This window comes from Danio rerio, chromosome 12 (genome assembly GCF_049306965.1).
Source record: "Danio rerio strain Tuebingen ecotype United States chromosome 12, GRCz12tu, whole genome shotgun sequence".
Taxonomy (NCBI): domain Eukaryota; kingdom Metazoa; phylum Chordata; class Actinopteri; order Cypriniformes; family Danionidae; genus Danio; species Danio rerio.
In genome coordinates this window covers 11,960,496-11,988,317 of record NC_133187.1, presented here as the reverse complement: position 1 = coordinate 11,988,317, position 27,822 = coordinate 11,960,496, and the positions used below count along the sequence as shown (strand labels likewise).

General features: G+C 41.2%; 1 protein-coding gene across 2 annotated transcripts in view; it reads left to right on the top strand.

Annotated features, from left to right (window-relative positions):
• htra1b (HtrA serine peptidase 1b) overlaps positions 1 to 27,822 on the top strand; it is a 69,047-nt gene that overhangs the window by 23,833 nt on the left and 17,392 nt on the right.

Sequence of the window (27,822 nt, the reverse complement as noted above, 5' to 3'; positions counted from 1 at the left end):
AACAGATTTGGGTCTAGATTTAAATTTTTAATTAAACACAGAAAGTGTGAGTGCGTTACTAATTTGAAGAACTTTAGCAACTAATTTCCATTATGGTTCTGACTTGCAACATCAGTGCTCATTGCATGTTTATGTGGGAGATGAGAAGACTTGAAGGTTCAGTATGTAAGTTTGACACCCTGTGGTTGAACTAGATATTGCACACCTGGTTCAAAACACATGCAAGCGCAGGTTGCCAGATTAACAACATCAACAGAAGTGTGCCTAACTATCGAGCCTAAAGGCTGATTTAAGGCAGATTTTAGTTGTGTTCTCAATAAAAGCAATGACAGCCTGATTAGAAGGAAAACTTTCCCTATTAAAATGAGTGGTTTTCTTCTAACCAACACCTGAAATTTATATTTTAGAAATGGCTTTTATTTCTTGCAGCTGAACAACAGGATAAACTGGCAATGTTTACCTCAGGTACACCTTATGTGCATTCAGTGTTAAATGCTAATAATGTGAGTTTGAATTTCATTTTACGTGACATTTATTGTCAATACTACTACAAGCAGCAGCAGTTTACTTTGGATTTTGAAAATAAAATACGTTAAACCGTTTGAAATCAGTGCAAACTAACACATATCAGTGATTTAGCATCTACACTTAAGAATGTTAAACAGCTTTAATATGTATTAATTAGATTAGAATCCTTACAAGTTCGTTGGAGTGCAGTAAGCGCACAATTCTTTGGTTCTGAATAGCAGTATTTGTGTTTGTATTTGACAATGTCTGATGCGGAAAAGCTTATTCTTGCTTTCATGACCTGTCTGTTAGACTATTGTAATGCAATACTAGGCGGTTGCCCTGCTGGCCTAATAAACAAACTTCAGCTAGGTCAAAATGCAGCTGCTGGAGTGCTTTCTAGAACAAAGAAATTTGATCATATTAATCCAGTGCTTTTATCATTGCGTTGGATCTTTATTAAATATCGTATAAATGTAAAAATTTTATTGACTACCTACAACGGCTTAGCTTCCCAGTATTTGAGGGAGCTCCTGGTGTATTCAGTTTCCTACATTATATAGTTTTCTAAGAACTAACTAACATTTTTGAACTTTAAACAAAGTTGCAGCTTACGAACAGTTTGTACAGTCTTTTCAAGGTTCAATTTAAGCTAAAGTGGTGACAAGGATTCATAATGAGTCTCAGTTAACTTCTGACAGACTGATATCATGCCTAGTCTTGTTTATTGAGCATCTGAGATGGTTTCTAAAATAAATTGATGCCTGTCTCTTGACTCTGGTACAAACAACAACCTTATCTCATCAAATTTTCCATACTTCTGTATCAGAAGTATCTCTTACTTATATAAGAGAGCTAGATCTAGATAAACATTGTTGAATTGCTTCACTAAACAAGACAGGCTTCACACCCAGGCAGAGTCAGGAAACACATGAAAGAGCATTTTGACATAATTAGACCCCAGACACAACAAATTAAACCCATCATGTTTTAGCGGGGGTACATAATTTGCAAAATTCTGCACATTTGTCAAAAACATAAATTTATAATAAGGTAAAATTAAATGCTGCAGGCAGAGTAATGTTACAAAATGTATTTTGAAGAGTATTTTTAAGCCAGAATTTAGCTGTTTAATTGTTAAGATGTGGTTTATATTTAATGTTAATTCCTTACAAATGTGTTTAAATGGTTTCTGATGTCCGTTCTGATGACAGGATCAAAAAAACAAGTCAAAAATGATAATCAATTTGATCTCAAAATCTTGACATCCACACACTGATGCTCTTTAAGAATTTAGGAAACATTTCATTCATCTAAAACCTCCAATTACAAAATACACATTTACACTGGATTTTGTATTCCTACAATGCATGTAAACTACCATAATGTAAGAATCAAATTGAGATCTAATATTGGCTTAAAAAACACGACGTGTTTGCATGTTCTCCCCATGTTCATGTGGGTTTCCTCCATGTGCTCCGGTTTCCCCCACAGTTTAAAGATATGAGCTATACATGTAAGTGAATTGGGTAAAACAAAAATTGCCTTAGAGTATGTGTGTGAATGTAAGAGTGTATGGGTGTTTCCCATTACTGTTTTGCGGCTAGAAGGGCATTCACTGCGTAAAACATATGCCGGACTAGTTGTTGGTTCGTTCTGCTGTTAGGAATAAGGAACTAAGCCAAAGCAAAATGAACAAATGAATATATGAAACTTTGCCATAAGCAAAAAATCTTTGCTCTGTAACAATTAAGATGAGAGCATGCATTGTTTATTAGATATAAAAACAAACTGGAAAAACGGTCTCTTGTGTTGAGCGGGTGGCAAATTCTAGACGAAAAGGCCTGAATAAGTGCTATTTTTTACTAATAAATTGCTTATTTAAAGTTTGACCTATTGCTTTATTGCCTAAAAACTCATTCTGGGACACAAATATAGTTGTATGTATAGAAAATTATTACGTCAACTCTTTGAAAGAGTTGTTTTTGTTTGCTGGTAATTTGCATAAATTTAATGGAATGTTGAACTATCCAATCAGCATGCAGGACGAAACTATTTTATAATGCTTTGTATACACAGGCTTAAAGTAAAGCCTTATGAAATATATGAAAGCTGTCATAAGCCATGATCAACTGCACAGGGGGAGTCCAGTTATAAAGTGTATACATTTATACAATTCTGTTTTACTTAAAATACATCAAGGACTGCATCACATTGAAAATGCCTTAGTGATGCTTATCTAAACAATATGAGTGATGTAACTGTTTGGTAACAGTTTTTGGCCTTATGCTGGCAGACTGCAGTGCCACGTCTCTGTAACTCCTCTGCAGACTCTCCTGCATAACACCCCCCTCCTCTCTGGCTCAGGTTCTGCTTAGTCACTGGCGTATGTGAATAATTTATATTGGGTAACTGTCTCATATTCTTTTCATCTTTAGTTTTATGGTGGACTGTGGTCAATTGGTTCAATGTTAGAATACCCTTTTATATTAAAAATGATTTGACAGAACAGATGTGGGAAACATTTTTAAATACGCAGCCGGGTTTTCACAGTGACCACCTTGTTTGTCTGGTTATTTTTGGACGGAAGTCATTTCTAAACTCATTACAGATGATTTTCTGTGTCAAGAGACTCTGAATGGATCACTTCTCTTGAGAGCCGAATCTGCCATAATTTTTTCGCTTGCACCTGTTCTTTCTGTGCTACTTGATCTAATCTGACTCTCATGTTGTTATTCCCAGCAAATTAGTCAATTGCTCAAAGCGGATAGAACATCAACATCACTTTCCACAAACAGTCTGAGAAACTTGTTGACCTTGTTTTAGACAGCTTGTTGAATGTGATGTACCCATATCTTGCATCTGCATTTCTGCACACAACAATTTCACAGCAATCATTCAGGCCTTGTGCATTAGTATTTTGTAGCAGAGTTACAAAACAGTGCTTCGTGGTGGAATTCAACGTAAAAAAAAAAAAAAAAAAAAGAGTAAAAATGTACCAGTGTCAATGCAAAAATTCTGCAATAGATCAATGTAGAAACCCTTTTGTGCATGAATAACTGTGTAAATCCATACATCTCTCTCTCTTTCTAAATCTATCATCAAGAGCTTAGTTTTTTTGCTGGAAGTACATTTCAAGAGTTCGCCCTCAGCTGATGGTTGATTATGGAGCGTGTTTGGCATGCTGTCTCGGGAGAGAGCCCTGAGCTCGGATCTCAAGAGTCTCGAGAACTCCCCTGCTTGATAATGTTGGAAGTCTATTATAATGCTATGAAATGGTCATGCTGTCAATTTAGATTTGTCAATTTACTTATGTTACATATTTTTGGTCTGTGGGAGGAAACTGGAGAGCCCGGTGAAAACCCATGCAAACACGAGGAGAACATGCAAACTCCGCACAGAAATGGCAACTTGGCCAGGTAGTGTCTGAGCCTAATAATTATGAACACACACTCACCGGCCACTTTATTGCCTTCAGAACTACATATTCCATATAACTCCATATTGACATAAAAGCATCATGCAGTGGCTGCAGATTTGTCAGCTGCACATCCATGATGCAAATCTCCTGTTCCACCACATCCCAAAGTTGCTTTATTGGATTGAGATCTGGTGAGTGTGGAGGCCATTTGAGTACTAATTGGCCGATTGGTACTAATGGGCCTAAAGTGTGCCAAGAAAATATCCCCTAGATTATTACGCCACCACCACCATCAGCCTGAAATGTTGCAGGATGAATCCATGCTTTCATGTTGTTGATGCTAAATTCTGACCCTACCATCCAAATGTTGCAGCAGAAATCGAGAGTCATCAGACCAGGCAACGTCTCTCCAATCTTCTATTGTCCAATTTTGGTGAGCCTGTTTGAATTGCAGCCTCAGTTTCCTGTTCTTAACTCACAGGAGTGGCATCTGGTGTGGTCTTCTGCTACTGTAGTCCATCCGCCTCAAGGTTCGACCTGCTGTGTTTTCAGAGATGCTCTTCTGCATATCTCAGTTGTAATGCGTGGTTAATTGAGTTACTGTTGCCTTTCTATCAGTTTAAACCAGTCTGGCCATTCTCTTCTGACCTCTGGCATTTGCGCCCACAGAACTGCTGCTCACTGACCCTAGAGATGGTTGTGCGTGGAAATCCCAGTAGATCAGCAGTTTCTGAAATACTCAGACCAGCCTGTTTGGCCCCAACAACCAATCAAAGTCACTTAAATCTCCTTTCTTCCTATTCTGATGCTCGGTTTGAACTGCAGCAAATCATCTTGACCATACCTACATGTCTAAATGCATTAATTTGCAGCCATGTGATTGGCTGATTAGAAATTTGCATTAACAAGCAGTTGGACAGGTGTACCTAATAAAGTGGCTAGTGAGTGTAGTTCAAATAATTTTAAAGCAACAGGTTTACTCACTTTTTAAAGTAAAGTCATTTAATCGTTTTTTACAGTTTAAGCGTTTAATTTAATAATCTTTATCTATTTGCATTTTTATTTTCTCTAAAGTAGTTGTTATATGTTGGCTGTTAAAGGTGTTATTGACTCATGGAGTAATAAATACAGTTTAAATTAAATAAATTATTTTATTCAGTCAATTTTTCATTTATAACTCAGACTCAAACATTTCATCTGAAAATACATTGCTAATTAGATTTTATTTTCTAATTTCTAATTATATCGCTGGGAATGTCTGACACCGGTGCATACATATTGTAATAGACGTGCCAGGCACGAAAGCTTGACAGGTGTAACAACAGTAACTAAGGAGGGCGGGGCTTAGCAAAGGCTCAAGTTATCACCTTAAATATATCGGCCTAATTTTATGAACTGGCCAATAACAATGATGTTATAAAAATAGGATTTATCAAACGATAGTGTTATGACAGCCACCATATCATGTGAATATATGTTATTCTAATGTAAATATTGCTGAACTGATTTGTATAGAGGGTTCCTGGATGCTGGAGGTCTCGAATGTTGGTTTTATACCCAAGAGTTTCAGCCCTGCTACTACGATTATGTGCTCCAGATTCAGGATATGTGAATCAGACCTAACACTGGATGAGAAAAGCATACCAGCAGAGATGGGGATAAAAACAGATGCCAGCAGAGCATGTCAGAGCATGTTACTCCAGTTTGTATAGCATACAGTAAATGCTGTAGACAGGTCCTGGCAGGCTACAAAAGGGTGAGAGTTGAAGTAGAAATAACTGGTAAGGATAACTTGGGTCACCTGCATTTAGACAAGGTTGTGATACTTCTGAAATCTATGTACAGTCTCTGTGTGAATGTTCAAGAACATGTTTATGAGATCTAGGTCACAATTGGTTTGTGTATCTGAATGTATTTCCACTCTAGGACTTGAAGAAGTTTACATGGCTGCCACATCTGTTTTTTAGCCTGCCAAACATGCTGCTTGTAGATTAAATAGGCAGATTTGTTAGATGTTTGTTAGTAAATTCATGCACATTGAGGAAGTTCTGGTTTATAGATTTCAGTAATATCAGTGATGCATGGTAGCTCACAGGAATCACAACCACAGGCTGAACATGCTAGGTTCTCATCCCATCTGTATCATTTATGGCTGACATATTTAATATTAATCAGAAAATATTTTTTTCTGAACACATTTTTAAACAATAGACAGACACATTGTTACACATTTAAACACATTTTTCTTTTACTTTTAGACAAGTTTTAGCGTCATATGAAACATTGCCCCTCTATGAATAGGCATGGGCCTATAAAAGATTCTGACTAAGATTATGATATCCTTGTATAGAAATATCACAGTTTCACATTAAAATGATTACTGCTCTAAATGTCTGGGTAAAAAAATCCCTTTTGAACACAATATATTTTATTTTGAGAAACATTTAAAATATTTAGGAGCAGTAAACGTGTTAGGTTAAATCAATTATTGAGTTCTGCGGACTTCATTTGTTTAAATTTAATTTAAGACAACATAATTTCTGCTGAGATATTGTCGTCCTAAAAACAAATAAAAAAATCATATACATACCTTACGGTATGGCAAAAAAAAAAAAACGGTATTGCAGAAAATTTTTACTGTTTTAAAACCTTGACTTTTCCAAACCAAGGTATACCTTGAAAATGGTAATTGTCCTATGCCAACCTCTGAGAATGAGAGGTGAATTACATCAAAGTCAGTTATGAATTTTATTTCTCTATGTTTTACTACTTTTTTTTTTTTTTTTGGAAAAATAGTTTGTGTTGTTTGACTTTGTGTTTTAGTTAAATTTTTTAATCTATTTTGCTCTGCCATTTTGAAACATTGAGGTGTTTTTATAGTAGTTTTATGTTAGTTTTTATTTCTTAATAAAGAAATAATTTTTTCTTTGTGTTCTTTCAGCCCATATTTAGTATGAGTAAAATACTTAAGTTCTTTTAAAATCGGATACTTCAATACTTTTACTAAAGTCTTATTGGAATTGGTGACTTGTAACTTGAGTAATTTTTACAGTAAGGTATTTGTACTTTTACTTGTGTATGGTTTTCAGGTACTCTTTACACCTCTGATCTGTTGTAAATATTACTAAAAGAATGAGTAAAACGTAGACCTTTTAAAAGTACTTAAGAGTAGTGAGTATTACGCTGATGCATTTACATGTAATTTGTGGATGTGTGTAAACGCAACATACTGTACTGCATTTAGTTATTGACCAGCAGGCACACAATGTCATAAGATGTTGATATTAGATTAGACTTAGGGTGTATTTATGTACTTATGTCAGGTGACCAAAATTCAACGTCTAGCCAGTGTCTAAGGACAATTTTATTTTGATGTCCAGTAACGACATCAAATGAAGTTGATATTTGGTTGATTTTAGGATGTGTTCGAAAATGTGTGTGACTTAAATTCAACGTCGGGCTAACATTTTAAACCAATGTCATATTGATGTCAAATACTGACGTTTATTCTTCAGGTATGGCAACTAAAATCCAACATCTTATAGACGTCATAGTGTTAATGTCCACACAACGCCAAGCTGTAACACCATTAGATGTTGATATTTGGTTGATTTTAGGTTGAACGTTTTCCTATTCCCATAGACAACAAACACAAACCTTTCCTCTATTGCATAATTCCATCTATATTCAGTTCGCCTTGTTTAAAAAGTTGTGTGCAAATGAGCTTGTTGTTGTCAGTGTAACAGAGCCCTTTCTGTCTGGACGTTGTAAAACATCCCAAAGACAGATTCAGTTGTCATTTACTATGACACACAAAGCACCACAATACCCTACTGTAGATTAAATTGATCATGCCCAAATAAGGCTGATATATCTTGTAATCTGTATCTGACCCAACATCTGACATGAAAACGCAGAGCATAATATTCACATGGATAACAAATTAAACTAGAAACAGATGAGGAACATAACTGGTAACTAGAATAACAAACTGGAACATATGCAGCAAGCAAGGTAACAGTACATACATTATATTATATGAAAAACAGCCTGTGAGCCAGGTAATAAATCCAAATTCAAAGTATTCTGAAATACCTACTGCTTCCATTGAAATTACATTTGCATAACTTTGTAATCCCATGAGGTTATCAAAGAGATTTTATAAATGGCCAAAGTAGTCAAGTGAATTTTAGATATTTAGCCAGCAGCTAGCTTTCTGCAACTCTCACATGGTCGCCCATTGAAGATAAGCAATCCTGCGCCCAGTCAGTACGTGGATGCTAGACCACATACGAGATTTAGGTTGCTTCCGGAAGTAATGTTAGTGAGACCAGCAGGAGGTTCTCAACCTGTGGTCTGTGTAGGTCCTAACTCCCCAGTATATTCATCTTTCGGATGAGACATTAAGCCGACTCTCTGTGGTCGTTAAAAATCCCAGAATGTCTTTTGAAAAAGAGTAGGGTTTTAACCCCAGCATCCTGGCCAAATTTGCCCAATGGCCTCTGTCCATCATGACCTCCTAACCACCCCCATATAATATTTGGCTATATCTCCTCTACACCAGCTGGTGTGTGATCTGGCGCAATATGGCTGCTGTCGTGTCATCCAGCTGGGTGTTGCACACTGGTGGTGGTTGAGGGGATTCCCCGCCCTGCCCCCAAACTGCAGGAGTCTAAATAACTGCTGAAGCTGCTGCTGACTTCTCTTGAAAGGAACTTTGGTTAAGTGTAACCAGGATTCAAGGAAAGATTATGACAGGGGTGTCCAATTCTGCTCCTGGAGGACTATTTGAGCTTCAGGCAGCTCTAACAAACTTTCCTGTAAGCTTCTAGAGAGTCGTCTGGAGAACTTGTTTAGCTGATCCAAGTATGTTTAATTAGGAATGGAGCCAAAATCTGCCGTGATTAGAATCTACAGTGGCCCTCCAAGAAAAGCATTGGACCAGAGGTGTAAAGTACTTTTTCTTGATTACTGTACCCTACTACCCTTTTCATTTTATTTACAGTCAAAAAGTTGTAAACTCAGGCAGCATAGTGGCTCAGTGGTTAGCACTGTTGCCTCACAGCAAGAAGGTTCAAGACCCGGCTGGTTCAGTTGGAATTTCTGTGTTTGCATGTTCTCCCCATGATCACATGGGTTTCCTCTGGGTGCCTTGCTTTCATCCACAGTCCAAAGACATAAGGTACAGGTCAATTGGATGAGCTAAATTGAAAGGGCATCTGCTGCGTAAAACATACGCTGGATAGTTCATTCCACTGTGGTGACCCCTGATAAATAAAAGGACTAAGCCAAAGGAAAATGAACAAATGAAGTTGTAAACTCACTGTTGGAAATGATTGCATCTTATTTCTCTTGCTGCTAACAAACATGCGCTGATGCCTATTTTTATTTAAATGTCATCTATTCTGCCAATGAAAGATTCATTATAACATTCCATGAAATTGGCCAGACATGTTCATTGATTCTTTAAAAGTGATGTCAAGTCGCATCCATAACCACAATAGACAGCACATTAACCTTGGCCTACGAGAATTTTTAAACTGCATCCAAAGCTCTAAAGTCATGTCTGAATATAAATTCTGCTGTATTTCCTGTCTTAGTAGGTAACTTCTATTGATTGAATTTTGAAGGCAGCATAGATGTGTTTTTTCTGCCTTACAAAACACATAATCTGGCCACATCTACTTTATTTAGTAAAGTTTTGACTCAGTATTTATAAGTGTTCTTTTTCAACTCTAGTTTGGACAGCCATGGATTATTGAAGAGGTCATCAGGGGTTATCAGATAATGGAAGGGGTTATCGCCATAACATTTCTGCCTGTCAGGGAAAACATTATATCCATTATAGTGCAGGAAGAAAAAGTCCCCATTTTGTCTTTGTGCTGTGTATGAGCAACCACAGCAGTAGACTATGTTCTCTTTTATTTGGACCGATTTGTTGTTGTTTTTTTCCAGATTTTCAGTTTGCGGGATTCGTTCCTTGATGTGGTTTATGTTCACTATTAGTAGCCTCATGTTATTAGAAGACTACACAAACAGAAGAACAACCCTGACAGTACAGTGTGCTTTTTAATTTACCACAGCCTCAGTGAAGGCCCTGTCATTAAAGAGTCTCAAAAGCAGCAGCTGAAATGCACAGTGTCTGCAGTTGTGTTTGTCTTTTTAATTCATTGGAACTTCCATAGATTTTTTAAGGGTCCAAGTGTAGCACTGAAAGCTTTTTGTAATTGTAAGGTCACAATTCGACCCTACATCTGACCAGGCAGATAAAACCGTAAGTTGTGGATTTACAGTACATCTATGTTGATCCTGGAACAGCATTCCAATCAGCCAGTCAGAATTAAGGCATACATTTACAGTTTATGTAAAGTTTAGGCTTACAGTTTATGCACTTCTACATATGTTTTCCAACTATTATTCCCCTCTGATTTTGGGAATAATTTACAGTTATAGTTGAGTTTAGGGGTAGGGGATAGGTATGGATTGCATTTCGAACTTGGCTTTCCTCATGCACCGCCTGATGTAGATGTCCTGGAGGGAGGGAAGCTCACCTCCTACTACGCATTTAGCAGTACGCAAAATCCTATGTAGGCCTTTGCGATTGCTGCTGGTGCTATTTCCATACCAGGTGGTGATACAGCCAGACAGGATGTTCTCCACAGTTCAGGTGTAGAACGAGCGGAGGATGTGGGGGCTCATTCCAAACCTCCTAAGAAGCCTGAGGAAGAAGAGGCATTGTTGTGCCTTCCTCAGCACTGCGTCTATGTGAGCCGTCCATGAAAAATCCTCAGCGATGTGTACTCCAAGAAACTTGAATGTGCTGACTCTCTCCACTGGTTTCCCGTTGATGATGATAGGGGTGTGTTCTCTCTTCTCCTGAAATCCACCACCAGCTCCTTGGTTTTGCTAATGTTGAGTGAGAGGAGGTTTTCCTCACACCACATATATAGGCTTGCATGTGTGTAATTATATGTACATAATAAAAATACACAACACACACATATGTTGTGTCAAAACAAACCTTTTCTTTTACTTTTATTTGCTATTTATTGTGATTTTATTTTTGCTGAACAGAAACCCTAGAAGTAAGTTGTTCTTACACAGATTTTAATGATAAATTCTTATTTACAGTCTCATTTACAAAACTCTCAATATCATTTAAATAATTTAAATACATCAAAATTCAATCAAGATGCATTCCTTTTAAACAATCAGAAAAAGCTAAATCTTCATGTTAATCATTTTGACATTTTCAAAAAGTTTAAAACAGAACTGAAATCCACCAATGCATCCAATAAAAAACAAAAACAAATAAAACTTCTAGCAAATATAGTTTGCAATGAGTTCACTACAGAATCACACGCACAGCCTATAAAAATATTCAGAATTTCTTGGATCTTAATTTGGGCCCAATTTCAGTTCTGTCTGGAATTTCCCTCCATTTAGGAAGCCCTGTTGGCAACATTCCTGTCTTAATAACTCAGAATTTATTTGAATACTTTTAAAATAAATGTTTAATATGAACTTTCCGTGGCTTCAGTGCCAACATGCAATGCCGACGCTGTCACAACTTGCCTTGTGTTCTTCTTCTGTTTGTCTAAGAAGATATCATGAGTGGAAGTCTGATTTGGAGGACACATGTCTGAAATCTGGGTCAGTTTTTGAGGTTGGTGTTGGTTGAGGCTCAGTAAGTCTTGCTCAGACACATCTCTTTGACTCATCAGAGTAAAGAAAGAGAGTCCTTCAATGTCTCGCTCTTGGCAACCAGTTGCTCATACAAATGGGGGTAAACATTTCCTAGGTAAACTGCAGCTGAGTTTGTCTTTGAATTATTTTTACATATGTACTTTTCCAGTGGTTAATGCATACCGCAAATCTAGTCCACAAACATTCCTGCTGGCAATTTTGCACTCAAATCCAATCGATGCCAGTTTAAAGACATACAAGGAGTCTTGGCATCCTTCAGGGCATTTAGGAGACAAAGTCTGGCAGACATGCAGTCGTCATTCATCCTGGTTTGTTTCAGCACATATTTTAAAGCGTTTGGTCTTGTCGTCCGAGAAAGCAGCCTTGCAGACTTCTTCCATGATGGGGCAAGACACCTAAATTGGGTCAGACTCTTTATTCCAAAAACAAATATGTTAGCCATTCAAAAATTGCATGGAAAAAAAGTGATTTAAGGCAATGTTTTCAAAATGTCTCTATGAATTTATGAATATGTTTTTTTTGTTAAATACATTGTGACATTTACTCGGAAACTTCAGAGAACTGAGTTCTGGCTTTCACATATTGTATCAGAATGACGCAAGCACAGGTTCTTAAATTTTAATTGACGTTAAAAGCTGAGATTTGACATAAACAATCCATTTTTGTATGATAGAGCCAAATTCAGACATTTCTAAACACAGTGAGTTTGACCCACACCACAATGTCTGTGAGTTTGGAATCTGATTTACAGTTGCTGAGAAACAGGAAGAGCCAGTCAAAGATTCCTACTCTTTCTGGCAGAACACAGGAGTTTTTGAGAGGATATTGAGAGCTCAGCTGGGATTGATTTGTTCTAAATAGAGGTTTTGCGTGCAGTACACATGTATCTATATCATGTGTCCTCTGACTAAACAACTAAATTATTTAGCTTTCTCATCCAATATGTGTTCATGGATAAAGATTGGAACAGGACATGATATTGGATTGTTGTAGTATTTTTTCCTTTTGTAACTAAATCATTGAGGCCAAGCTAAAATCTCACTGATATCCTTAGATCACGTAGATTGCCGTGAAAAATGTGAATGCTTTTCTCATCATCTTTAGGGTGGCCTGAGGCAACTCCTTCAGCATTAAAGCAAGTAGGTTTACGTGTTTTTTAAACTTGTGGGCTATGCATAACATCCTCAGGATGTTTTCAGACTTTACACAACGTTTACGCCAGACAGATTTAAGGATGCCATAAAGTTTTGTGGCAATTAGTCTGTTAGTGTAGGTACTAAAAGACTGGGCTAAGGGTAATCTTGTAAATTTCACAGAATGATAATTATGATACTAATTGTGTCTTAATGAGCTGTGAACAAAATTGCAAGTAGACTGTATCTGCTGTATCTGATGGAAAATATTTTATTTAGGGCTGTTTTAAGTTCAATTTCTGTTTCAACAGTTTCACCAAACACCCCAGCCTGAATTAATAAAGAAAAAATAATATGTAAGATGTTAATATTTGTTTCATTCTATTAAGGTCTAAAAAAAAAAAAAGGATAACACTCTATTTTGATGATACGTTTGTTGAATTTAGGTTACATTGCATTTACATGCCAACTAATTCTCATTAGATTATAAGTAGACTGTTAGGTTGGGGTTAGGGTTAGGGTTACTGTTAGTGTAAGTTGACATGCACTTGCAAAGTTTCTTATAGTCAGTTAAATGTCTGTTGAAGGAGCAGTATCAACAGATATTAAGCAGACAGTCTACCAGTACTTAATGGGACCATAAAAAAAAAGTGTTACCAAAAAAAGTCAATTTTTCATTTGTTGAAAACGTTCGAGGTTACAGAAGTAACCCTTCGTTCCCCGAGGAGGGGAACGGAAGTGCCATGAATGGGAGGATTCGGATCAGAAGCCGCTTATCTGGAGAGTATTGAACGGGCCAATGAATGAAATTAATTGGCAGCGTAAGCTTGCGCAGGTGTGCGACATCTGCAATTATCTCAGCATATAAGCACACCTGAAGCCAGCAGACGCCATCCTTTTAAGCTGAAGAGACTTTCAAACAGCTAAGGGACAGTCATTATGGCGACGGAATATGGCACTTCCGTTCCCCTCCTCGGGGAACGAAGGGTTACTTCTGTAACCTCGAACGTTCCCCTTCGGTTGGGGAACTTCAGTGCCATGAATGGGAGAATATGGAAAGCGCCATAATGACTGCACCTTACCAACACCCCCGATGAGGAGATAGTCAAGCAAGCGTGACGCACCCACATCATGGGGGGCGCGGTCCTCCAACGTGTCCCTGGCCCTAATTTATCCTACTTCAACAGAAGTTTTACGGATTTAGATATATTTTTTGGGAAGTCGTGAGCGTCTAGATAATTCTAGGAATACGACAGTACGTTGGGAAGCGTGCAATCCCGATAGGGAGGACGCTGCGGAGGCCATCCGTTACCCAAGGGGGGGGGGATGGCAGAATTTACCTATGGACTAGCCCTAAAAAGGGGGAGTACGCATAGCAAAAGAGTGGTTAGCGGAGAGGGAAGACACGGGTCCACCCAGGGGGGGGACTTAACCGTGGCGGAATAAGCATATGGGATCGCCTAGTGGGGATCACGCATAGCAGGCACCTATACCCAAAACGCGGGCTGACCAGCGGGCAGACCTACAACGTAGTGGGCCAGCAAGTGACTCCTCCGCTGAGTCAGTGCTGGGGGCCACGGAGGAATCTGCAGGGCTCACCTGACGGGGAACTTTACTGACAGATAAAAAAGGCGCACGTACCTCCGTGTTAGGGAGAATGGCGCCGCAAGCGTGTTTCAACACCCTACCGAGTTGTCTCCTCAATCACCAAAGGGTTACCTAATACCCTTGAGGAAACCGGCTCCACTCGCAGATTGTAAAACCTTGCAAATGTGTTGGGTGTCGCCCAGCCCGCAGCTCTACAGATGTCTGTTAGAGAGGCGCCGCGTGCACGCGCCCAAGAGGATGCAACGCTCCGAGTGGAGTGTGCACGAACTCCCGGGGGACACGGCTGACCTCGACTCGAATAAGCGAGTGAAATGGCATCCACAATCCAGTGGGATAATCTTTGTTTTGATACGGCACTTCCCTGCTGCCGACCGCCATAACAGACAAAGAGCTGCTCAGATGATCTAAAATTCTGAGTACGGTCCACATAAATGCGCAGAGCGCGAACTGGACAAATTAAAGAAAGGGCTGGGTCTGCCTCCTCCGGGGGCAGCGCTTGCAGGTTCACTACCTGATCTCTAAAGGGGGTGGTAGGAACCTTGGGCACATAACCGGGGCGGGGTCTCAGGATGACGTGAGAGTAATCCGGCCCGAATTCCAGGCACGAGTCACTGACCGAAAATGCCTCCAGGTCCCCGACCCTCTTGATGGAGGCCAACGCAACCAGCAGAGCTGTCTTCAGGGACAGAAATCTTAGAGATACTGATTCGAGTGGCTCAAAGGGATCGGATCGCAGACTCGTGAGAACGAGGGCGAGATCCCAAGAGGGCATGAGAGGGGGGCGAGATGGATTAATTCGCCTAGCACCCCTAAGGAACTGGATGACCAGGTTATGCTTTCCCACGGTGCCGCCAGCTACCGCGCTATGATAAGCGGAGATGGCGGCCACGTAAACCTTGAGAGTGGAGGGCGACAGCCTGCTGTCCAACTTCTCTTGAAGGAAAGAGAGCACAACACTAATCTGGCAATTTCGGGGGTCTTCTCTGCGAGAGACGCACCATTCCGTGAATAGACTCCACTTCAGGGCGTAGGCGCGCCTCGTGGAGGGGGCTCTAGCCTGAGTGATGGTATTAACCACCGCAGTCGGTAGGTTACCTAAGTCTTCCTCGCGTCTAGGGACCACACGTGGAGGTTCCAAAGATCGGGGCGAGGGTGCCAGATGGTGCCCTGTCCCTGAGAGAGTAGGTCCTCTCTCAAAGGGATCCGCCAGGGGAGGGCCGTCGCGAGGAGTGAGAGCTCTGATATCCAGGTCCGGTTGGGCCAAAGGGGCGCAACTAGCAGAACCTGTTCCTCGTCCTCCCTGACCTTGCACAGAAACTGCGCGAGCAGGCTCGCTGGGGGAAACGCATACTTGCGCATGCCCCGAGGCCAGCTGTGGGCCAGTGCATCCGTGCCGAGAGAGCCCTCGGTCAGGGAAAAAAACAACTGGCAGTGAGCGTTCTCGGGGGAAGCAAACAGATCGATCTGGGCCTCCCCGAATCGCGCCCATATCAGCTGAACAGACTCGGGGTGGAGTCTCCATTCTCCAGGGCGTAACAGCTGTCGTGAGAGCGCATCGGCTGCACAATTGAGCGTGCCTGGGACGTGAATGGCGCGCAGCGATTTCAGCCGCGGGTGACTCCAGAGGAGCAGACGGCGGGCGAGCTGAGACATGCGGCGAGAGCGCATACCCCCCATGCGGTTGATATACGCCGCCGCCGCCATACTGTCCGTCCTGACCAGCACGTGTTGCCGCTCCAGCACCGGTAAAAAGCGGTGGAGAGCGAGGAACACTGCCAACAGCTCTAGGCGATTGATATGCCAATGCAGCTGGGCACCCTTCCAAAGGCCCGCAGCCGCATGCCCGCGGCACACGGCCCCCCAACCCGTGTTGGAAGCGTCTGTTGAAACAACAACATGGCTGGACGCCTGTCCTAGAGGCACACCGGCCTGTAGGAACGAGGGGTCGTTCCAAGGGCTGAGGGCGCGGCGACACAGCGCAGTAACCGAGACCCGGTGTGTGCCCGCGTGCCATGCGCGTCTGGGGACCCGATCGTGAAGCCAGTGCTGAAGTGGTCTCATATGGAGCAACCCGAGCGGCGTGACGGCGGCTGCGGATGCCATATGCCCCAGGAGCCTCTGAAAGAACTTCAGTGGGACCACTAGTTTGCTGTCGAGCTCCCTCAGACAGTTCAGCAACAGGCGAGCGCGTTCCTCGGAGAGGTGCGCTACCATGGTGATCGAGTCCAGCTCCATCCCGAGAAAAGAAATCCTCTGCACGGGGGCGAGTTTGCTCTTTTCTCGGTTGACCTGAAGCCCCAGTAGGCGGAGATGCCGAAGCACCTTGTCCCTGTGCATAATCGATTGCTCCCGCGAGTGGGCTAAAATCAGCCAGTCGTCGAGATAATTGAGTATGCGAATGCCCGCGAGCCGAAGGGGCGCTAGGGCACCCTCCGCGAGTTTGGTGAAGACCCGCGGAGACAGAGAGAGCCCGAAGGGGAGGACCTTGTACTGCCACGCTCGACCCTCGAACGCAAACCGCAGAAATTGGCGGTGGCGTGGAAGAATGGAGACATGGAAATACGCGTCCTTCAGGTCTATGGCTGCAAACCAATCCCGAGGACGAACGCATTGGAGAATGCGCCTCTGCGTGAGCATTCTGAACGGCAGCTTGTGCAGACAGCGGTTCAAAACGCGCAGATCTAGGATTGGCCGTGACCCACCGCTCTTTTTGGGTACGATGAAGTATGGGCTGTAAAACCCACTCTCCATCTCGGCTGGAGGAACCGGCTCGATTGCACCCTTCGCCAGGAGGGCAGCAATCTCCTCTCGCAAGACAGGGGCGGACAGGGGGTTGACCCTGGAGAAATACACGCCCGTAAACTTGGGGGGCCGTTTCGCGAACTGAATCGCGTAACCGAGTCTGATTGTGCGTATGAGCCACCGCGAGGGGCTGGCCCGCGCTAACCAGGCAGGCAGAGCCCTCGCTAATGGAGTCATCGCTACAATCGCTGACGTACCAGCGGTGGGGCAGCGCGGAGTGGGTGTGCTGATCCGGGAAGCACGAGGGTCCCACGGAAGAGCTGGAGGAGAGCGATTCGCTCTGGCTCCGCACCCTGACTCCGGAGAGGGGGCTGGAGGGCTGAGGGAAGGGAGACCGTCCCCCCAGCGCTCGTGAGCCACTGGCGAAGCACGTAGAGTCTGCGAGCCGGAAGGCAGCGCGTCCCGGACTGGCAGAACTCGTGCAGTCACATCCGGGGAAGGGAAAAAGTGCTCTTTTACTGATGTTTTGGTGGCACTGAAAAGTACCGTTGTTATCGGGGCCCCGCCCTCCAGCGGGGAAAGAGCAAGTTTCCTCTTCTCCGGATGGCCTGTCTCAGGGACGCTTCGCGGTCCGTTTACCGGACTTAACGGCGCCCTGGGCAGGAGGGGCTGCCTGCTTTCGAGGTGAACGCCGCGCCCGCTTGGCCGGAGGCGCAGGCGGGGGCGGGGCAGCACTCGTTGGCGGGCGCCCTCGGCGAGGAACAGCGGAGGTGGATGGCTCGGCGGGCGGAGCGGGCTTACGGCCACGCCGATAGATGACATTGCCCATCGCATCCGACTGCTCTTTCACCGCCTTGAATTCCTGGGTGAATTCACCGACGGTGTCGCCGAACAGGCCAGCCTGGGATATGGGCGAGTCAAGAAAGCGAACTTTGTCAACGTCGCGCATATCGGCCAGGTTTAGCCAGAGGTGGCGTTCCTGAACCACAAGTGTGGACATCGTCCTCCCCAGCGCACACGCGGCGGACTTAGTAGTCCGAAGAGCATAGTCGGTCGCGGTGCGCAGCTCATGTAATAAGCTTGGGTTGGACCCGCCCTCGTGCAGCTCGGCCAGCGCCTGCGCTTGGTAGCGCTGGTAGGTGGCCATCGCGTGCAAAGCAGAAGCAGCCTGGCCCGCAGCCTTATAAGCTCTGGCTCCGAGGGAGGCAGACAACCTACAGGCTTTGGACGGGAGGCGGGGCAAACCCCGCCACGTAGAGGCGCCGCGCGGACAAAGATTGACCGCGATAGCGCGCTCCACTGACGGGATCGCCTCATACCCCCTGGCAGCTCCGCCGTCAAGGGCGGTGAGGGCGGAGGCACTCGCAGCACGGGCAGAGAAAGGTGCCCTCCAGGACTGCGTGAGCCTACTGTGCACTTCCGGGAAGAAGGGGACGAGAGGCTTCGAAGGCTTCGCCTTCTGGTCCTCTACGTAGCACCCATCTAGTCGGTCCGGCCGCGGAGCTGGGGGATAAACCATCTCCAACCCCACGGCCGAAGCAGCCCGGGAAAGCACGGCTAACATGTCCGCTTCAGGATCCGATTTGACAGCGCTCACCTGCCCGGAGGGGGCGAGCGGGTCCGGATCTTCGTCGGACAGTGAAAGCCCACCCTCCGATGCCGCGGAGGACATCTGATCTCCGGTGTCAGCGAGTGTGAGAGCTACCATCTGGTTAGACGGATCACTCTCACCACCCGAAGCTTGGATGGAGCGCCGTGAGGAGCGAGAGGTCCGCGAGCCCGTGGGCGGCGGATTAGCTCCCGCTGAAACCCTCAGATCTGCCCGAGCGCCCGCTGCTTTTTTAGAGCAGGAGGCAACTGGGGTGGCTCGCTCTCTTGCGAAAGTTAGCCGCGATCTTAGCTGTGCAACGGTCATGGCATCGCAATGACGACATGAACCGCCCGCGAGCACCGCATTAACATGCTGGACCCCCAAACATGCAATGCAGTGATCGTGTCCATCATCCGGAGACAGGAAACCCCCGCATCCAGAAACGCACAGTCGGAGCGCCATCCTGAAAAGGACGTGCTGCACGACTGTGTTGCTCTTTTAGGAAAGTTGCAACTATACGCACCGCTCTGGAGGACCGGACCCAAAGAACCGCAGGCAAGGGAGTAACCCAGCTCGACCGTCTGCCACCGCGAAGACCCACTCTGGACCGGGAGACACACTCGTTCGCTCTGAAGTGCTGATCAGCAAGAGGAACCCTCATCGACTCACTCAGAAAGGATCTGAAGCGAAAAGGATGGCGTCTGCTGGCTTCAGGTGTGCTTATATGCTGAGATAATTGCAGATGTCGCACACCTGCGCAAGCTTACGCTGCCAATTAATTTCATTCATTGGCCCGTTCAATACTCTCCAGATAAGCGGCTTCTGATCCGAATCCTCCCATTCATGGCACTGAAGTTCCCCAACCGAAGGGGAACCTGAGTTATTCCCTAATTCTTATTTACTTTAGTATAACTCTTCTAAAGTAAAAATATTTGTAAGGAGTTGTCTAAAAATAGAATATAAATGTTATGGGAAAATGCTTGAAATGACAACAGTTTAAATTAGGAGGAAAAGCCATAAGCAGTTTACAGAATGAAACAAAAAAGGACATTTTACTCAAGTTGATAACAAAAAAAAAACATCCCTAGAATTTAAATTTCTGTTCTAAGTCTATCTGATTGTTTATAGTAGGTGCATTCCAAATTTTCTACATAATTTTAGCTGTGTCTCATTTTAGAGACTGGATCATCCGAAGGATACAGAATTTAAAGGTGAGTCTTTTAATGTTCAAACAAGCTGAAATTTTCAAATGAGATTATCTAGCCTACAGAGGACAGGTCTCGTCACCTATAGCAACCATAAAAGCTGCTGTTAATAATCGGTAATAAAATTTGCAATGACGTTTTTTCAAAGTGAATTTTAAAACTTTTTTCTCTATACATGTACCCATAAAAATGTTAACAGTCTATAAAAGCACTCTTTAGTAAGACATGTCAAACTCTTTTTTTTTTTTTTAACACGTTTAGATATCCAATAAAATAAACCTTGTTCAAACATTTAATCTGGAGTTTACTTTAAAAAACGTCTTGTCGTTATCAGCACACAATAAATCCTGGGACATTCGAGGCTGCAAAGGATCCACCGGTTATGTCCATCATTACCTGGGAAACGGAGGACACATTTCAAGGTTGCGTTTGAAGGAGCCTTTGTTTTTTTTTTTTATTATTTATTTATTTTTAAATGGGACAGCCTTTGTCGCGCCATGATGACACTTCGCCCTTCGAATTCATCCTTCAGGGGATGCAGCCTCTAAAATGAGACACAGCTTTTTGTTGTATAAATACTCATCACAGTTTAAAAGAAAAAATCTGGAAAACACAATAATACCTTATGAAGCACTGTCAAGAGCGTGCCAAAGCAACAGATGGCAACATACTCTTAACAGTAAAGTCATGTTGGCCAATTAAAGGCCTCAAAAAAGATTTGTTATGGTTGCTGTCAACATGGCAAAGATGGCAGCACAATGATAAGCCAAAACTTCTGTTTGCCCCACTACACAGACAGAGCCAGCGTCTTTGAAAACTGACAGTTTTGTTTATATTGACTCAATACTGCATTTGCATTTGAACAAACCACCAAACTTTGAATACCTGCATTTTGAGGGCCTAAGATAGTAAAAATATATATATTTGTTGTTATATGTATATGTTGGTGTTAATTCCAGTTACAGGAGCAATTTGACACAGAACAAAACAATCATTCCCAGAATATTAACATAATACAATACTTCTAAAAAAACAGTGTTAGATTTAGACATACAGCGATGGACAGAACATCTTGAACAGACTATGTCACAGCTTTGAGACTTAAGGGAGTCAAAACATGAGTTCAGATTTTACAGACATCGAGGCAGCTTTGTCTGAAATCAAGCCAGTCGTTTTGCCCTGTGGAAATGGTCTTGTAAAGTCTGGCTTATCATCATTTGGGATAACTCATCTCTATAGGTCTGGCAGGACTAGTTCATTTTCTTTTCTCAGAGATCTTTCTAAATTCACGTCAATGATCCACTCTTAAAGAGATTAGAGGGATTTAATGAAATAGTCGTCAAATCCGCTTCCACTCTAACAGACGACGCAAGCTGATTAAATCGCCCTGTAAGACGATCAATGAACATTGTTTTAGTTTGCTGAATGATTTGAAATAAAATTAAAAGAAAAGCGAAAGCATCTAGTCAAGCATCTAAGATTTGTAGTTGTACCAGCTCAAATGCTTTAATTTCAAAACCCTAAACATTTATTTGTTTTCAGCTTTATTAAAGTAAGACATAAAATAATATGGCTATGATCAGAATATGGTACGGTAAATATTATATATAACTACTACATGCAGAAAGTCACTAAGTCCCTTGTAATAAATGCAACAAATCACAAGGAGCAACAATCGTATTAGTAACAGACAAATTAAGGACTAGAACAAACACACAACATGCTAAAGGGAGTATTTTTAGAGGAAGAACAAAACAAGACATGGGTGAGACTAATTTGTAAGAAAGACAATTAAGAAGTAGTAGTTAAGGTCAAGCTCTGAGGCATCCAAACCTGTTCTAGGATGACCAGTGTCCCGCAGAGTTCAGCTCCAACCCTAATTAAACACACCTCAATCAGCTCATTGAGATCTTCAGACTAACTAGAATCTTTCAGGAAAGTGTGTTGGAGCTGGTTGGGACTAAACTCTAGTTGACATTTGACCTTCAGGATAGAATTGGAAACTCTTTCTCAAAACAAAGTGAAGCAAAATACAGGAACCAAAACAGTGACACAACTAAACATATGCACATGCTACTATGTCACATTGTTCTTACAAGTACATTCTTCACAAGTACAGAAAAATGTATTTATTCATTATATGCATTTAATTAAGCAATTGTTTTTGTTGTTTTTTCAAATCAACATACACATGAGGATTAAAAGATAGGAATTACCAGAGAGTAGCAATAGATGCCATGGCACTTCTAATGTAGTTTAGAGGTTTTGCTGGATAAGTTAGCGGTTTATTCCGCTGCAGTGGGTAGCACGTTCGCCTCCCAGCAAGAAGGTTGTTGTTTTGAGCCTCGGCTGGGTCAGTTGGCAGAGTTTGCATGTTCTCCCCGTGTTCGCGTGGTTTTCCTCCGGGTGTTCCGGTTTCCCCCACAGTCCAGAGATATGGGGTACAGGTGAATTGGATAAACTACATTGGCTGGATGAGTGTGGATGAGTTTGTATGGATGTTTCCGAGTGATGCGGAATGTGGTACAGGTGAATTGGGTGTTCTAAAATTGACCAAAGTGTGAGTGTAAATAAGTGTGTATGGATGCGTAAAACATGTGATGGATAAGTTGGCGGTTCATGGAAAAATTTAATTTGTCACTAGCAGGAAAATAGTTAAACAGACCATCTACAGCACGAGGATAAAGAATGACCCTCCTCCATTCGGCCTCTATACCTTCTCTTTACTTTACTTTTACTCTTTACTCCTTTACTTTCGTAGATAAGGAAACAGGGAAACTCACTCCTCTAAAGACATTAATTAGCTTACATATTTGATTTCTGTTTGTTAAGGGCAAAGATTTGTTTTGAAACTAATTCAAAATTCTGTTCTAATTTCCAGCAAACAAATAAATGAACAATAATAGCGAAACATGGTCAAGAAACTGAAATATATCCATACACACGTCCTATTTTTATGCCCCATATGGCAATGCATACGTCTCCAAAATCTAAACTTGTTTTTATTAAAACAAATATAAATATTCATATAATAAATAATACTAACAACAATAATAATAACACGATACAAGTGCAAATTGTCATGAATAAACTGAAAAAAATCCCCCGAGATGAGGTAGTGGTTTTTATATTTATGTAAAAAAAAAATGTGTGACATTTTTTAATGCCTTATATTTTTTTCATATGTAAAGATATTTGTGTATTGTTGTACATCATGTGTGTATTAAGCATTGTGTAGGTGTTTGGACCTGCATAGGTGCATAATTTACACGCTCTGCGTTGGACTTTAGACAGCTTTTACAGTAGTTGGTCAGTCTATTTCAGTCCCTCAAAATAGCAATGCGCCAACAATACGCCTTAACACACATCCATTTGGATTTGGACCTCTAAAGGGATTTGCCATTTAAACGTGGCGCAAAATATCAAAATTACTGCTGCGCTGGTCTGAAAATAGCAACAAATCGCGCCATTCACGTCTTGCGCCTTATTGCGCCGGGTGTATGATAGGGCCCTTAAAGTTAAAGGGTTAAAGAAACATTCCAAATCTTTACATTTCACAAGAAGCCCTTGACTGTCATTTACAGTACATGACCACAGGATCATCTTTCACCGGTTTGCACAGTTCAGCTCTTCAGCTGATGCAGTCAGCATTTAATACCATTGTCCTTTGAGCAATATTCAGCATGGGATAAATTATCACATTTCAGGCTGTTGCAGTAATTCAGTTTCTATGTTTAGTCTTGACTCCATTGACTTCCTATTGGAACAGGAGGTTAAATCATTAATTTGTCAGTCGGTGACAAGTAGTATTTATAATTGACAAGCAATAGACTGCAGTTTAAGTATATTTATTTCTATCCTTTGTATTTTTCTAGTGGTGCGATAAAGGGAACAGCAATAGATGTGTGCAGTTATGCTTTGTGTCCCATTCAAACAGGTGCAGTGTTGCAGAAAATTAAGAAGGGGTGTCCAGTTCATATAACGGATATTGTTTAACACACAAAAGCACGTATAATTTGAAGAGTAAATTTAGCATAGACAGATTTGCTGCAGGACTGCTGCTGGCTTTAAGAGCATGATTGTAGGTTGTCAGAGGTTGTGGGAGTGAATGAAGGAGCAGAACAGTAGCATGTTATCTTTATCCAAGCATTGATTGTGCATCTGCAAACAAGACTGCCTGGAATGCTCAGCAGGCATTCTCTGATACTCCCTCTGTTACGCTTTCAAAAATACAAGCTTTTTTGTTTTGTTTTTTATCTGCCTTTCTGTATCATCTCTTGGGGGGTTAGTTAACCCTTGAGGGTTAACCTCTTAGGAAGATATGTATTAAATAATGGCTTATTACTATTTCAAACAAATTTAGTAAATTATTTTGGGACAAAATAAATAGGACACAACATTTACAGTGGACTTTGATATACTTTACCTTATTTTTTTCAAAATATAATAAAAGTCTCAGCTGTTCTCAGATTGTGTCTTTTAAGTTTAATCTCAAAATACTACCAAAATCTCACAGCAATCTGTAACTTTTTTATTTGCAAATTCGTTTGAAGTTGTATGATCTCATTTGTACAGTTTAGTACAATTTGCTCATTCCCCAATTAACCGTTGGGTTTAGGGGTGGGGTTTATTGCCACAACAAAAAAAAATTCATACATTTTTATGTGAATAAATGCATACAAATTTGTAAAAATTAGACATTAAACTGACAAAAACTGTAAAATCATCTTCATGAGATCAGACTGTAAATGTGTACTTCAACATACTTTTACTACATTTTTACTATACAAAATAAATGCTATGGGCCAGTATGATGCCACCATTTGTTCCTTTTAATGCTAATGATATTTACTGAGACATATTTTTGATTATTAAAGGATTATTTTATGTATTTCTTTGCACAACACCAAATAAATTCCACAAACCTCCTTAACTTCCTTAATTTGTAATCAAATACATTTGCCTCACCTTTTTATATCTATATGGACAACTTTTCTGGCGTGGTCAGTTTGCTTGGTTGCTCACCATGTAGGTGGAGAATGTTCAGGTTTGAGTCCGGTCATACGCAGTTCCACAAATGAGATAAAAGCTATGTAAAATCAAGGTAAAACGATGTGATAAAAGCAAAGTAAAATCAAGGTAAAAAGCTGTGATTGCAGTGTACTTTTTTATATGCATTCAAAGCACTTTTCTCTCAAAATCGCCTTTGAAAGCAATATTGGTTAGATTTAAAGAAGGGTTTTGGTTAGTGGTTCGCTAGTCTAGGGGATATGTACAACAAGTCCTGCCTTTTCACATACACAGGAAAGATGTGTATCTTAAAAGTACAGCAAAACTTGTTGTAAGACAAAATGTAGACAGCGCCCTCTTGAGGGTTTTTCATCTGAAATGTACAGCAAAATGTACTTCTTATGTATTCTTCATGTAAGGGCAGGCACAACCATTTCAATCTTTTTGGTTCTGGTTTTATTAACTTCCATTCATTTTTAGATGTTAAAAACAGCTTGTTATGCTGCTTGATGTTGCAAACTTATATTTTCTTATTATATTAGTCTACTTGGTATGTATAGTCATGCAAACACTTGTTTGTAGAGCAAGTAGTTTGACCGTTTTCTGACGTTAATTATACCTAGTCATTTCTCCCATAGGCGGAAGTTTGAAAATAATCGCAAAAACAAACACACTTTCACATTGAAGGATAGGGTCAATATCTTTCACAAAAATGTATTCTGGGGCACACATTTCTAATGAGCCAGGCTTGTAAAAATATGGTTGTTAAATCTTACATCATGTGTCATGATTTCTTGGTTCATTAAATCATTAAAATATTGGTGTTGGGATTCAGAGACAAAAGACTGTAGTGTACACCATGTTCTTTAAAAGATTCACTTTAAAGTGAGATGTGACTAAACAGTGGTCATCAATGACTTTTGAGTATGTGTTGATATGTGTCAAATGATTTATAAATTTTGCATTTAGAAGCCAGAAGCTTTTAGAATTCGCAGTTTCTCATCAACAATTTTTATGACTTTGCTGCATACTTAAGCTTCTGACCAATTAAATACTCTCTGTTGGACCGTTTCCACAGAGTGGTTTGGTATGGCTTGCTTTTATGACCGTTTCCACTGTCAAAAGGCGTACTAAACCAAACCGTATCGTACCACTTTTCTGGCACCCTTTCGAAAGGGTACCAAACACAAGAAAGGGTACCAAAAGGTGGAGCTACACACATAGCTGAACGCTAATTGGTTACAGAGATATGTCACGAGCTCATGGAGCTAGCCAGAATGAAAACAAAGGAACGGCTATGTATTTAATACACAGCTGATACATTACATCGAGTATTATATGCATATAATGAGCCATGGATGACCCGAGCTCAAACAAACCTTGTCGTTGTCTTGATGAACAGCCACAAAGAAAAAGAAGAACAAAATCTGCCGTGTCCTGTTGTTGTTTTACGAGGTTGTTTAAAAGAGTCAGCTGTTTTCGCTTTCTCCAGAGAGCTTGCGATCGCGTCAATCTTTCATTTAGCAAACTTTTTGAGCTGATAATAATAATGTGTGTGTGATTATCGAAGTATCTTTGACATCTAATTCTTCCAGAAAAGAAAAGGACAAACGCGAGAGTAAATCGCGAAAAAAAAAGAAGAAGCTCGACAAAACACAGGAGCAAATTGTTTCAGCAGCTATCATGCTTATCATCGCCTTTTGGACTATTATGAACTCAGAATGACAAAATTACTCTCTAACAGAGGCTACATGTGCTGATGTACTGTAGGTTACAGACACAGATGAGAGGTTTGACTGTGGGCTATGTTGTGTGTTGTTTTTAAACTCAAATAAGAACTATATGTATACTGTGTGTAGTTTTTCTGTAATTGGTATCATATCGGAGACTATAAGGGTCTGTATGTGTTCATATGTGTTGCATTTATTTATTTATTTTATATAATTGCAGGCGTTACAGTAAGCTATTTTGATCTGCAGTTATAATCAAATCATGTTCATAGAAAGTAATAAACATTTATACACAAGTGTTTATATGTTTTCAAGCATTTGTTTTGTGAGAAGTGCTTCTCATATGATTTGTAAACGAGTGAGAATGACATCAACTGAAACTCTCTGTCGTAAACCACGCCCATCAAAAGGATACCCTTGGTAGTGGAAACGCAAGCCTGAAAAAGTACCAACCTGTAGCGTACCGTACTGTACCAGTCAGTGGACACGAGCCATAGAAGTCCCGCTACTGGCAGGAAGCTAAAACTTGCATTGTAATTTTATATTCAATTTAATCATTGGATAGCTTTTCATGAGATTACAAGCCCTCTGTAATTCCATGTTTTTGTAAATGCGGACAAAAGTATTTAAACAAAACACAAGAAATTTGATTGTGTCAATATGTACAGCTTGATCATACCAAGGCAGCAGTTTGAACAAGTTTGTTATGCATAAATGCACACTACAATTTTTATAGAAGACAATATAATATCTCAGTTTAACAACAACAAAAATTATAAAACAAATACAGTGATTTGTCAATTTATATTGATTCACAAATGTACAAAGATGCATCTATAAAATACATATTATACATACAGATACCAATTTAGTCTGAAATACAGCAGTGTCATTGGCTGTTGTGCTTGTTGACATGATGACAGTCAAAAGTAGCACAATGACCAACATAGGCTCATTCTGAAAACATATATTCTGTAGCCCTATATACATTTCTGGAGATCGCGAATTATGTAGCCAGAAGTAAGTATGGCTGCATTTCGTCTTTAAAATGAAGAATATGTTTGACATCGTTCCTTTATGTGCTTAACAACTGACCACTGCAGAGAGGAGTTGACAACAATCACAGGGTATGAGTCTGGTGAAGAACAGTTCTAGAAAGTAGGTAAGA